The following is a 12,250-nucleotide window of genomic DNA, read 5'->3' as shown; positions in this document are numbered from 1 at the left end:
ACTTACGGCCTATGCAACTTACGACCATTCGACTTTACGACCACAATCGCTAGCCACGACTGCTCCACGTCTGGCAGCACAAACATTGCCCAGCTGGGCGTACGACAGTGCGGACCAGCTTCCGGCAGCACTACCATCTCCGCATGGACATAGCCTACTCAACTTACGACCAAATTGTGTTACGACCAGTCTGTCGGAACCAATCGTGGTCGTAAGTCGAGCACTGGCTGTAAAGGATTTAGGATTAGTAACCTAAACCTATTCTGTTTAGGTTAAAAAAGCTCTGTAGTGTAATCTGAAGTCAAGTAATATAATTCCTCCACAGTTTTTTTCTTGTTGCCCAGAAAGCAAAGGTGGGTGGGGGGTGACTTGGAATAATATCCAGGAAAGAGAAGGAGGAAAAACAAATGTTATTCTAGAATTTCATAGTGATCTAAATGTCGTCCATCATACTATTATTTCTTTAAGAGTCAGGATCTTGCTATGTCACCCAGGCTGTAGTGCAGTGGCAAGATCATAGCTCACTGCCACCTCCAACTCCTGGGCTCAGTGATCCTACCTTAGCTTCACCAGTAGCTGGGACCAGAGGTGCACACTGTCACACCCAGCTAATTTTTAAAATTTTTTGTAGAGATGAAGTCTCACTATGTTGCCCAGACTGGTCTCAAACTCCTGGGCTCAAGTGATCCTCCCCCACTGGCTTCTCAAAGTACTGGGAGTACAGGTCTGAGCCACTGAGCCTGGCCTCATACTACTACCCTTGATTATAATTTTAGCATTTAATATTAAAAGAAAACTTACTGTTTTATTATCAGTAGTTTTACCAGGACACTTTATCCATTTGTTCTTCATTGTCTCTTAAATATCTCATCACTTCTATAACTCTGGGTTTCTTCTGCATCTTGTAGGAGTACATGCTTTAATAGTTTTTTTGTTTGTTTTTTAATGTGATTAGCAAAATGACACTCATTTTTTGGGAAATGACGATGAGTAATATGTACAAAAACAATAGCATAAGACCTACTATTTGATAGCACAATAGGTTGACTATAGTTAGTAATAACTTAATTGTATATTTTAAAATTACATTATACATTTTAAAATTATATCATACATTACTTACAGAATGTAATTGGATTGTTTGTAAATCAAAGTGCTTATTTCACACTGCATGTCTATATCAAAACATCTCATGTACTCCATATATACACCTACTACGTACCTCTCAAAATTTTAGAAAATAATTTTTCTTAAATGGCATTCATCTTTATATATATAATGTTCCTATTTTTACCTTCACTCTTCAATGATTAGGTCACCATAAAATTCTAGAGTAGCACTTATTTTTCCTCTTGCTCCTTTCCTGGATATTACCTCAAATCAATCCCCCACCTTTGCTTTCTGCATATTTTTGCAGGTAAAAATTCTACTTCAGTAGAACAATTAGGCTGATAGTATTCTGATTTTTCTCTTTGTCAGCTTTTAAGTTGCATTGTTTCTTGTTTTGGTTTTTAAATTGGTGGTTTCTCTACAAAGTGTCAGGTGTGGATTTCTTTTTATTTATCCTGCTTGGTACTTAAAACATATTTTTGATCTGAGAATTCCTGTTTTTCTCAAATTCTGAAAAATTCTCATCTACTGTCTCTTTATATGTTGATTCCTCACCATTTCCCCACCTCTTAAATGAAGGCTAGAGCTGCATGCCTCTTAAATGCTTTCAATTTTTAGAAATCTTTTTGCCTTCCTATGTGTCTTTAGACTGAATTTCAATTTACTAACTCTCCTTCTGACTATGACTATTTAGTCTACAAAATTTTTACTATAGTGGCTACACTTTCATTTCTAAGATTTCTGATTGTCTCCTTTTCATAATTACTTGCTCTGGTTTTATTTCTGCAAGTTAGTGTTTCAAAACTCCCTGTGATTTTTAATGAATATGAGTCCTTCATTTAACCATTTGAGAACATTAAACGTATTTTAAAGCAATTGAAACTGTTATTTTAACTTTATCTAAAATTAATTCATATTTGTTGATTCTGTTGGCTTTCTTAGCATTAGGATTCTTCATGTATTTTGAAATTTTAGAATTTGCAATCTTATCCTAAATAGGGTATATCCTTTCATCCTCCTTTTCATATTCTTCTGTTCAGAGTTCAATCTAATACCTCTATGCAGAACTCATATTGCCAGTTTAATCTCATATTGCCAGTTTGAAATTTCTTCCCCTCAATCCAGTCTTTAAGCCAGGAAACATCAGGTTTCAATTCTTGGTTGATATGGTTTGGCTCTGTGTCCCCATCCAAATCTCACCCTGAATTAGAATTCCCTTAATCCCCACGTGTCAAGGGCAGGACCAGGAAGAGGTAATCAGATCATAGGGCAGTTTCCCCCATGCTGTTCTCATGATAGTTCCAAGATCTGATGGTTTTTTAAGTGTCTTGCATTTCCCCTGCCTGCATTCATTTTCTCTGCTGCCACCCTGTGAAGAGGTGCCTTCTGCCATGACTGTAAGTTTCCTGAGGCCTCCCCAGTCATGTGAAACTGTGAGTCAATTAAATCTCTTCATAAATTACCCAGTCTCCGGTATTTCTTCATAGCAGCATGAGAACGGAATAGTATACTTGTCTTCTTCTTGTCTCCCTAGGCCGACAGCTTCCTATTAGACAAAGCCTCAGGTGGCAACTGGAATTAGCTATTTTCAGCCTCCTTCTGGGTGGGGGGGTGGATAAATTCAAATAATGAGTCTGACTCCAGTACCTTGCTATTCATGTAGCAGAAGTAGCATATTACTCCAAACAAGCCAAACTCCTAGCTGCCACTCCCAGGTTACAGATCCAGAGCCCAGATACAAGTTTCCCATTTCTTTGATATAACATGTCTTTTGTAAGTCCAATTACATCTTCAATTTTCTCTTTTTATACTTTATTATTCCAATGAATGGTTAGAACAGGTGCCTCAAAGCATGTATTCACAATACCTCTGTGATCAGAAGTTCTGCCTATCCATCGAGTTACCTTTTTCAAAGCTTATATGAAGCAATTATATGCCAACATATTAAGCATTAACAAAAGCAAAGACCTGTTTTAAGTAAAAGCAAACTATTTTACATTTAATTTTTAGTATATTTTCTGGCAATTGTTTTTCAGTGAAAAACACTGGGAAAATGACTAAAGAGAGAGAGAGAGTGTGTGTGTATGTTTATTTATTTATTTTTATTTTTTGACACAGGGTCTTGCTGTGTCACCCAGGCTGGATTGTGGTGGCACAATCAGGGCTCACTGCAACCTCGACCTCACGGGCTCAAGTGATCCTCCCATCTCAGTCTCCTGAGTAGCTGGGACTACAAGCACATGCCACCACACCTAGCTAATCATTTTATTTTTTGTACAGATGGGGTCTCCCTATGTTACCCAGGCTGGTCTCAAACTCCTGACCTCAAGAGATGCTTAAACCTGGCCTCCCAAAGTGCTAGATTACAGGTGTGAGCCACTGCACTTGGCCAACATACAGTGTGTTTTGATACCTAAAGCATGTACAGAAAATCTAAAAAGCCTTTAAGTATTTGCCAAATCCTAAATAGGTTATGTCATACCGGTAAACTGAAGACAAGCTTAAAATCACTTCTATTTAATAACTACATTTGACCTTGAAAAGTTAAATTTATTATAATTTTATTTCTGTCTAGCTACACAACAAGCAAATTCTAAAGCACCTGTATGTATAGAATCTATATATTATTTTTTTACAATTTAGCTTTGGGAAACAGAAAGCAGGGAAGAGAAAAGAGAAGGGAAAAGGGTGGAATAATACATTTTCAAAACTTACCTAATGTCCAAACAACTGGTACCTACTGTCAAAAGTTTCAGAAACAAACCTAGTTTCTACAATGCTCAAAGTCATTCAACTAAATCACACTAAATGAGTTGCTCTAAGCTGTATACTTCTGGATATTCTTCTCACTACAAACTGTCTAGATGTTACTAAATATATAATGCTATAAAGCACAAACAAGAATGCTAGTAAAAGGCTTAAACACATGTATGAATACTTATTTTGCATGACACCAACTTAAACTCCCACTGTATCACTGCAGTAGAATCTTTATGATTTCAATGAGTAACCAAACATTCTATCCATGAATATCTCTAGACATTTGTTTTAAGCTCAAACCCTGGCTGTTTGCCACGCATCTGCTGTCATTAGCAAAATTAAAACTAATTTTACTAAAATTTAACACATCTGAATGCTACTTAAAAACTTAAGGATTCCTTAGCAAGTCTCTGATTCTTAATGAGCTGTTCCTGACTTTATCACATGATTTGAATTATTCAAAACTCAACCTCAAATCCTTAAATATACAAATTATCTTTCAATCAAGCAATCACTTGCTATCTATCTGATGGCTAACAAGGTCTAATGTGGCCTAAGCAAATCCTGAAAAATTGAGCCCAAAATAAAACTGTCAATAAATATTTCTAATATAAGAAAATAAACTAACATTTTTATTCCAGTCAGCAGAGAAAAAAACAAAACAAAACTTGGATTTCAATTTGAAAGATTCTGAATGGTAGACCTATATTAAATATTTTCCCCTGAGTCTATGTTCACCTCAGCAGAGCATTATAACATATTTTACCCTTAATTATATTATTTCATTACTATTTATTTTCCCTTAGCTATGTCCTAATAAACATGCTTTTTTCTGGAACTTAGGGACTCATTACACTCTGCATTCTTTCATTGCATAAAATCAAACTCTCAATCAATATTTACCCAAGCAGTTCTCCATCACCACAAAAGAAAGAGAAGAAATTACACAGGTAAACCCAAAGGGAGGATGACGCTTAGGAAAAAATAATGAAAACAAGGAATCATTAAAATATATACAGGTTTCTCAAGGAATCTGTAAAATCTCCTGTGAAACACATCCATCTAAAAGAAAAATGGTCTTGAAATGTTTATTATTCTTCACACACTATTCGAAGAGGACATTGCTCTCCTGACACAATATAGTCTTGTTTTTCTCCAGCCACTCCTTTTAAAGTCTTCATTGCAGGCTCCTCTTCTACCTGTTCCTTACCCGTGTGGGGAACTTTGTACTAGAAGATCTCTCCTCACTCTAAACACTCTTCCTGGACTGTCTCAAACAGACCCATGACTTCAGTTACCATATGTGTACAGCTAAAAATTCCTAAATCTTTGGCTCTAGGTTAGGGCTCTATGCATTCACTCACTTATAAATATTATGTCCCTACTATCAGCAAGACACTGAGGTTCATGCTGTCATGGAGGTTGCAAGCATGTAGTTGATGAGGAAATATATAAAATATTAAAAACATCAATCAGGAGTAAGTACTACCTAGGCAGAAAATTGAATTAGGATAATATTAAAGACTTACTGGGTGGCTACTTTAGATTGAGTGATTTAAAAATGCTTCTATGCAGAGCTGACATTTAAACTGAGATATGAATGACTCGAAGAGGTTGAGCCACATGAAGAAGGGCACCTTGGAAAGAGCAAGTGGAGCAAAGGCCCTATAACAACAAGCTTGCCATTTTTTCAGAACCAAAAGGAGACTGCTTTGGCTGAAATATAATGAACAAGCAAGAGAGTAGAGAAGAAAATAAAGAGGAATATAGAAGCCAGATCAGGTAGAGAGAACTTTGAGAGTCAGAATGATAAGTTTTATTGTAGGAGTCTCAGCTTTGTTCTGTGGGTAACTGGAAGCTAATGGAGAGTTTTAATTAAAAAAGTGACATGATCTGTTTTTAAAAAGACCTAACTTGTTATGTGAAAAATGAACTACAGAAGGACAAGAATGGAAGCAGAGATCCCAGGGAGAAGACTGGGATCAGACAAGAGATAATCATATCTTGAAGTAGGATGGTAGTTGTGTTAAGATGTGTGATATCTTTTTTTTTTTTTTTTTTTTTTTTTTTGAGATGGAGCCTTGGTCTTTCCCAGGCTGGAGTGCAGTGGCAGGATCACTACAACCTCCACTTCCTGGGTTCAAGCTATTCTCCTGCCTTAGTCTTCCTAGTAGCTGGGGTTATAGGCATGCACCACCACACCTGGCTAATTTTTGTATTTTTAGTAGAGATGGCGTTTCACCATGTTGGCCAGGCTGGTCTTGAACTCCTGACCTCATGATCCACCTGTCTCAGTCTCCCAAAGTGCTGGGATTACAGGCGTGAGCCACCATACCTGGTCTTTTTTTCTCTTTCTTTCTTTTTTTTTTTTTTTGAGACAGAGTCTCGCTCTGCTGCCCAGGCTGCAGTGCAGTGGAGTGATCTCAGCTGACTGCAACCTCTGCCTCCCGAGTGCAAGCTATTCTCTGCCTCAACCTCCCGAGTAGCTGGGATTACAGGTGCCCGTCACCACGGCTGGCTAATTTTTGTATTTTTAGTAGAGATGGGGTTTCATCATGTCAGCTGGATGATCTCGATCTCTTGACCTTGAGAGCCACCCACCTCGGCCTCCCAAAGTGCTTGGATTACAGGTGTGCCTGGCCTGATGTGTGACATCTTAAAAGATAATACAGTGACTAGCAGACTCACTAGATACCCACCCAGCTGCCTACTGGTCACTGCATTATCTGTTAAGATCTTTCATAGGCACCTATAATTCAGATGTCTAAAATCACACCATCATCATCATCTCATTAAAATATCCTCCAGCTCTGGTACTCCTAATTTTAGAAATAATCTACACAGTTGGACAAACGGTAACCAAGCATTGCTCTTTACTTGACCCTCTCCTTTATCCCCCAAATTCAATTACTAAGTCCTATTCAGTTCCTAGATCTCTTAAGGTCATCTACTCCTTTAAAAAAAAAAAAAGCATTATCATTATCCTAGTCCAGACCTTCATTTGTACTACTTTCAATCTCCCTCCTTTTGCAATCTGTTTGCCATTTTGCAGCTAGTTATCTTTCTAAAACCTTAAATCTGATTAAGTACCTCCCCTACTTGTATTAATAGTACTCTGTTATTCCCACTACCTACAAAACAAAGTCCAAACTCCTGAACAAGAGCTTGATCTGACTACTGCTTAACTCTTCCCATTTTTTCATTACATGGCTGAGTAAAAGGGAGACTGCTTTGGCTGAAACATAATGAGGAAGCAAGAGAGTAGTAGAAAAAAATAAAAAGGAATATAGAAACTGGATCACCATCTCTTGTACTTACAACATTACCAAACTTACCACCAAATCCTCTACTCACTATTCCACGAATTTTACCTCCTTTCTCCAACATTCACCATACCAACACCTATCCATTTTTTTTAACCTTTCTTCTTTTTTTTTTTTTTTTTGAGACAAGGTCTCACTCTGTTGTCCAGGCTGGAGTGCAGTGGCACTATCACGGCTCACTGCAACCTTGACCTCTCAGGCTCAGATGATCCTCCTACCTCAACCTTCCAAGTGGCTGGGACTACTTGGAAGGCACAAGCCTCTACGCCCAGCTGATTTTTGTATTTTTTGTGGAGTGACAGAGTTTCACCATGTTGCTAAGGCTGGTCTGGAACTCCTGGGCTCAACTGATCCACCCACTTAGGCCTCCCAAGGTTCTAGGCGTGAGCTACCACATCTGGGCAATACATGCTTTTCTTTCATGTCCCCAAGTAGATATCATTTCCTATGGAAATCTTTCCTAACCACTCAAGACTCAGTTAAGTGCCTCTTCTATGAGCCCCTGCAGCACAATGAATCTCCTCTATCAGAACAGTCATCCCTCAGTATTTGTCAAAGACTGGTTCCAGGACTTCCCTACAGATACCACAATCCATGGATGCTCAAGTCCACCTTATAAAATGGTGCAATATTTGCATATAACCTACGCACATCCTCCCATGTACTTTAAATCATCTCTAAATTACTTATAATACCTAATTCAATGCAAATGCTAAGTAAATCATTGTTATACTGCATTGTTTAGGAAATACTGAGAAGAAAAAAAATGTCTATATATGTTCGGAACAGATGCGGCCATCCATTTTCCCCCTAAATCTTTTGATCCTTGGTTGGTTGAATCCAAAGATGCAGAACCCTTGGCGGGTGCGGTGGCTCACACCTATAATCTCAGCACTTTGGGAGGTCGAGGCGAGTGGATCACGAGGTCAAGAGATCAAGACCATCCTGGTCAACATGGTGAAACCCCGTCTCCACTAAAAATACAAAAATTAGCTGCGCATGGTGGTGCACGCCTGTAGTCCCAGCTACTCGGGAGGCTGAGGCAGGAGAATTGCTTGAACCCAGGAGGCGGAGGTTGTGGTGAGCCGAGATCATGCCACTGCACTCCAGCGTGGGTAACAAGAGCGAAACTCAGTCTCAAAAATAAATAAATAAAAATAAAAATAATAAAAATATAAAGATGCAGAACCCATAAGTACTAGGCCAAATGTTAAAATACAATATCTGTTTGCTTAATTTTCTGCTTTAGTAATCAACTCTGAGACATTCTCATTTGCTGTCATATAAAAAGTGCTCAATAAACACTTCGAGTAAATTAATGAATAAATGAATAAATAAAGGACTTCCTTTAATGCTTCTTTTTATTGTACCCCAAGCAAAATCTTTTTAAATGCATTGTTAGTCCAGCAAAAAATGATATGAAAAGAGCAAAAATGAAGTGAAAGCAGGACCTCTACAAACAAACAAACACACCAAAGCCAGCTTTCCCCTGATTTCTACTGAAGCTTGGATTCTTTCAGCTTATTTCTCCTCCACAGCTACAAGGGACATGGGAGACCAGAGAATAAGACTAGGTTCTGCCCAAGATAAAGAGTCTAACAGGGGACACTGAGGTAAAATGCCACAGCCATGGCATCACTATGAACTGGAAATAAATAATTCACACAGAGGGGAACAGCAAGGAAACAGGCCTGTCTATACTTTGGTGTTAAGTAGCGGGGAAGAAAAAATATTCTGAAAATCCTACAGAAAAGTGAACCCTAACACAAGTATACAGTCTGAATTCACAATGTAAATCTAAAGCAGAGAATTGAATTTAATGTCATCTCAACTGTATACCCAGTAGCTTACAGAAGCAAAAACAAACCCCCCGAGGCAGAAAGGCATTTTCAATCCAGATAAACGTCAAATACTTTCAAGATACAAAAACATCATGGAAAATGAACAGCTCACAGTTACAAAATACAGGTATGACATCATTAACAAGAGCAAAAAAGGGAAGAAAAGGATAATACAGTGAGAAACAAAAAGATTTCCTATAGCAGAATTTTCAGTTAAAAATATAAAATAGCTATGTTTAATGTATCTAATGTAATAAAAGGTAAGTCTAAAAATGCAACCAAGGAATTAAAGACCAACCATGCAAGGTAAAAAACAATTTCTAGAAATGAAAAATATGGCTAGGTATAGTGGCTCACACCTGTAATCCCAGCACTTTGGAAGGTTGAGGCAGGAGGACTGCTTGAGCCCAGGAGTTCGAGACCAGCCTGGGTAACACAGAGAGACCTTGTCTCTACAAAATATAAAAATAAATTAGCTGGGGATGGTGGCACACACTTGTTTTCTCAGCTACTAAGGAGGCTGAGGTAGGTTGAGCCCAGGGGGTTAAGGCTGCAGTGAGCCATGATCTTACCACTGCACTCCAGCCTGGGCAACAATGAGACTTGGTCTCAAAAAATAAATAAATAAATAAATAAAATAAAATAAAATCATTTAAGTTAAAAACCCAACATACCTAATCAACCAGCATATTAGAGGCAACTCAAGAGGAAATTAGTGATCTTGGTAGGCCTAAGGAAATAACACAGAATGCAGGCCAGAAAGGTAAAGAAATAGAAAATATGATGAGAGGTTTAGAGACATGAAAAACAACATAAGATGTTGTAACATATTTCTAATAGAAGTTCCAGAAGGAGGTAATACAGAAATGAGATGTAATATCTGAAAAAATAATAACAGAGAACTGTAGAATTCCAGAATTGTAATAAAATACTAATCCTCAGATCCAGGAAGCCCAACAAATTTCAAGTAGAATAAATACAAAGAAATATATAGGTAGTCACTTCAGAATAAAACTGCCATTAATATCAACGAAAAATGCTTTCAAAATAATCAAATTTTAAAATGCAGTCAAATAAAAAATATATACAAACAAAGGCATAACATCTGACTTCTCAACAATTAGTGGAAGCCAAAAGACAATGGAGTAACAACTTAAATGTGCCTTTCCCACAAAAGATCCTTACCTAAAGGAACTTTTATAGGATGCACATCAGACAGAAAGATCAGATATAAGAAGAGGTGGTTAACAGGATTCTGAATAAATCTTAAGCAAGCAACAATATATATTTTATAGCAGAGAAACAGCAGAACAGAGAGAAAATATTAGCCAACAAATAGCATGTAAGTTGAAGGAGGTGATCAGAATTAAAGCATTCTAAAGCTTTTGTGTTTTTCAGAAGGAAAGTAAATTTATCAATTACCTTTAGGCTTTGAAGTACAGACACAGAGTCTAAAAATTTAAATGAGAGAAAGGGAGAGAATGGGGGCGAGGAGATGATGGAATGAGAAAAAAAATTAAAGGCAAAAAAGGAATTTAAGAAAACATGATAAAATGGTAGAAATATGTTTAACTATATCAGTGATTACAGTAAATGTAAACTGCCTAAACTTCCAGTTAAAACATATAGATGATTGTATTAAGACAAAAAAGTTAAAATCAAAGGATGGAAAAAATTATAATGGGAAAATAGTAACCAAAAGAAATGTAGTAGAGATGTCACTAAAGAAAAAGAGTAGCTGCACAGTGATAAAGGGTAATATTCATCAGTGTTATGTAACAAGTCAAAATATGTATGTATCTAATGACAGCCTCAAATTATAAAAAGCAAAAATTCACAGAACTGTAAAAAAAGAACACTGAATCTACCATCAGAGTGTGATACCCCAATATCTCCCTTGGTAATGATGAATTTTAAAAACAGGACAAAGATCTGTATTGAGAAACTAAAAATCAGAATTGATGTGTATAAACACCACACCAGCAACCAAAAATACACATTCTTTTCAAGCACAGGAAAACCATTGAGAAAAATTGACCAACTGCTAAACCAAAATGTTACACTCAACAAATTTCAGTTTCAAGACTGAATTAATATAGACCATATTTCGTGAAATACATTTAACACAAAAAGATAAAAATTCCATCTATCTGTAAACTTAAAATACTTTAATAACTAAAAAGTCAAAGAAGAATCACAATAGAAATAAGAATACATTTAGAATTACAAATAATAAAAATATTATACATCAAAACTGTGGGATGTGTTATCATGGCTTAAATGCCTACTTTAGAAAGGAAGGAAGGAAGGAAGGGTTAATATTAATAAGCTAAGTATCTACAGAATGACAGGCCAGGTGCGGTGGCTCCCAGCACTTTGAGAGGCCAGGGCAGGAGGATCACCTGAGGTCGGGAGTTCAAGACCAGCCTGACCAACATGGAGAAACCCCATCTCTACTAAAAATACATTAGCTGGGCATAGTGGTGCATGCCTGTAATCCCAGCTACTTGGGAGGCTAAGGCAGGAGAACTGCTTGAACCCGAGGGGTGGAGACTGTGGTGAGCTGGGATGGTGCCATTCATTGACTCAAGCCTAGGCAACAAGAGCGAAACTCTGTATCTAAATAAATAAATAAATAAATAATAACAGAATGACAGAACCAAAAAACAAGAGATGCTAGTGAGGCTGCAGAGAAAAGGCAATATTTATATACTACTGGTAGGAATGTAAATTAGTTCAACCACTATGGAAAGCAGTTTGGGGATTTCTCAAAGAACTCCAGCAATCCCATTAGTGACTATATATTAAAAATAAATTATTCTACCAAAAAGACACATGTACTCATATGTTCACTGCAGCGCTCCTCACAATAGCAAAGACTTGAAATCAACCTAGGTGTCAATTAATAGTATATTGGATTAAGAAAATATGGTACATATACACCATGGAATACCATGCAGCCACAAAAAGGGATCAATCACGTCCTTTGCAGCAACATGGATGTAACCACATAGGCCATTGTCCTAAGCAATTTCACACAAAAACAGAAAGCCGAGTACCACATGTTCTCAATTATAATTAGGAGTTAAACATTGGGTATACATGAATGTAAAGATAGCAAAAATAGGCACTGGGGTCTACTAGATGAGGGAGAGAGAGGGAACAGCAATGGTTGAAAAACTATTTGGTACTGCTCACTGTCTGGGTGACAAGATC

General features: G+C 37.3%; 1 protein-coding gene across 2 annotated transcripts in view; it reads right to left on the bottom strand.

Annotated features, from left to right (window-relative positions):
* SLC30A9 (solute carrier family 30 member 9) overlaps nucleotides 1-12,250 on the bottom strand; it is a 103,782-nt gene that overhangs the window by 78,052 nt on the left and 13,480 nt on the right. The window lies entirely within an intron of this gene.

The sequence above is a fragment of the Sapajus apella genome, unplaced genomic scaffold (genome assembly GCF_009761245.1).
Source record: "Sapajus apella isolate SASKATOON/1434 unplaced genomic scaffold, GSC_monkey_1.0 scaffold5, whole genome shotgun sequence".
NCBI lineage: Eukaryota > Metazoa > Chordata > Mammalia > Primates > Cebidae > Sapajus > Sapajus apella.
Note: the sequence above shows the minus strand (reverse complement) of the source record. Positions and strands in the feature narration are given on the sequence as shown.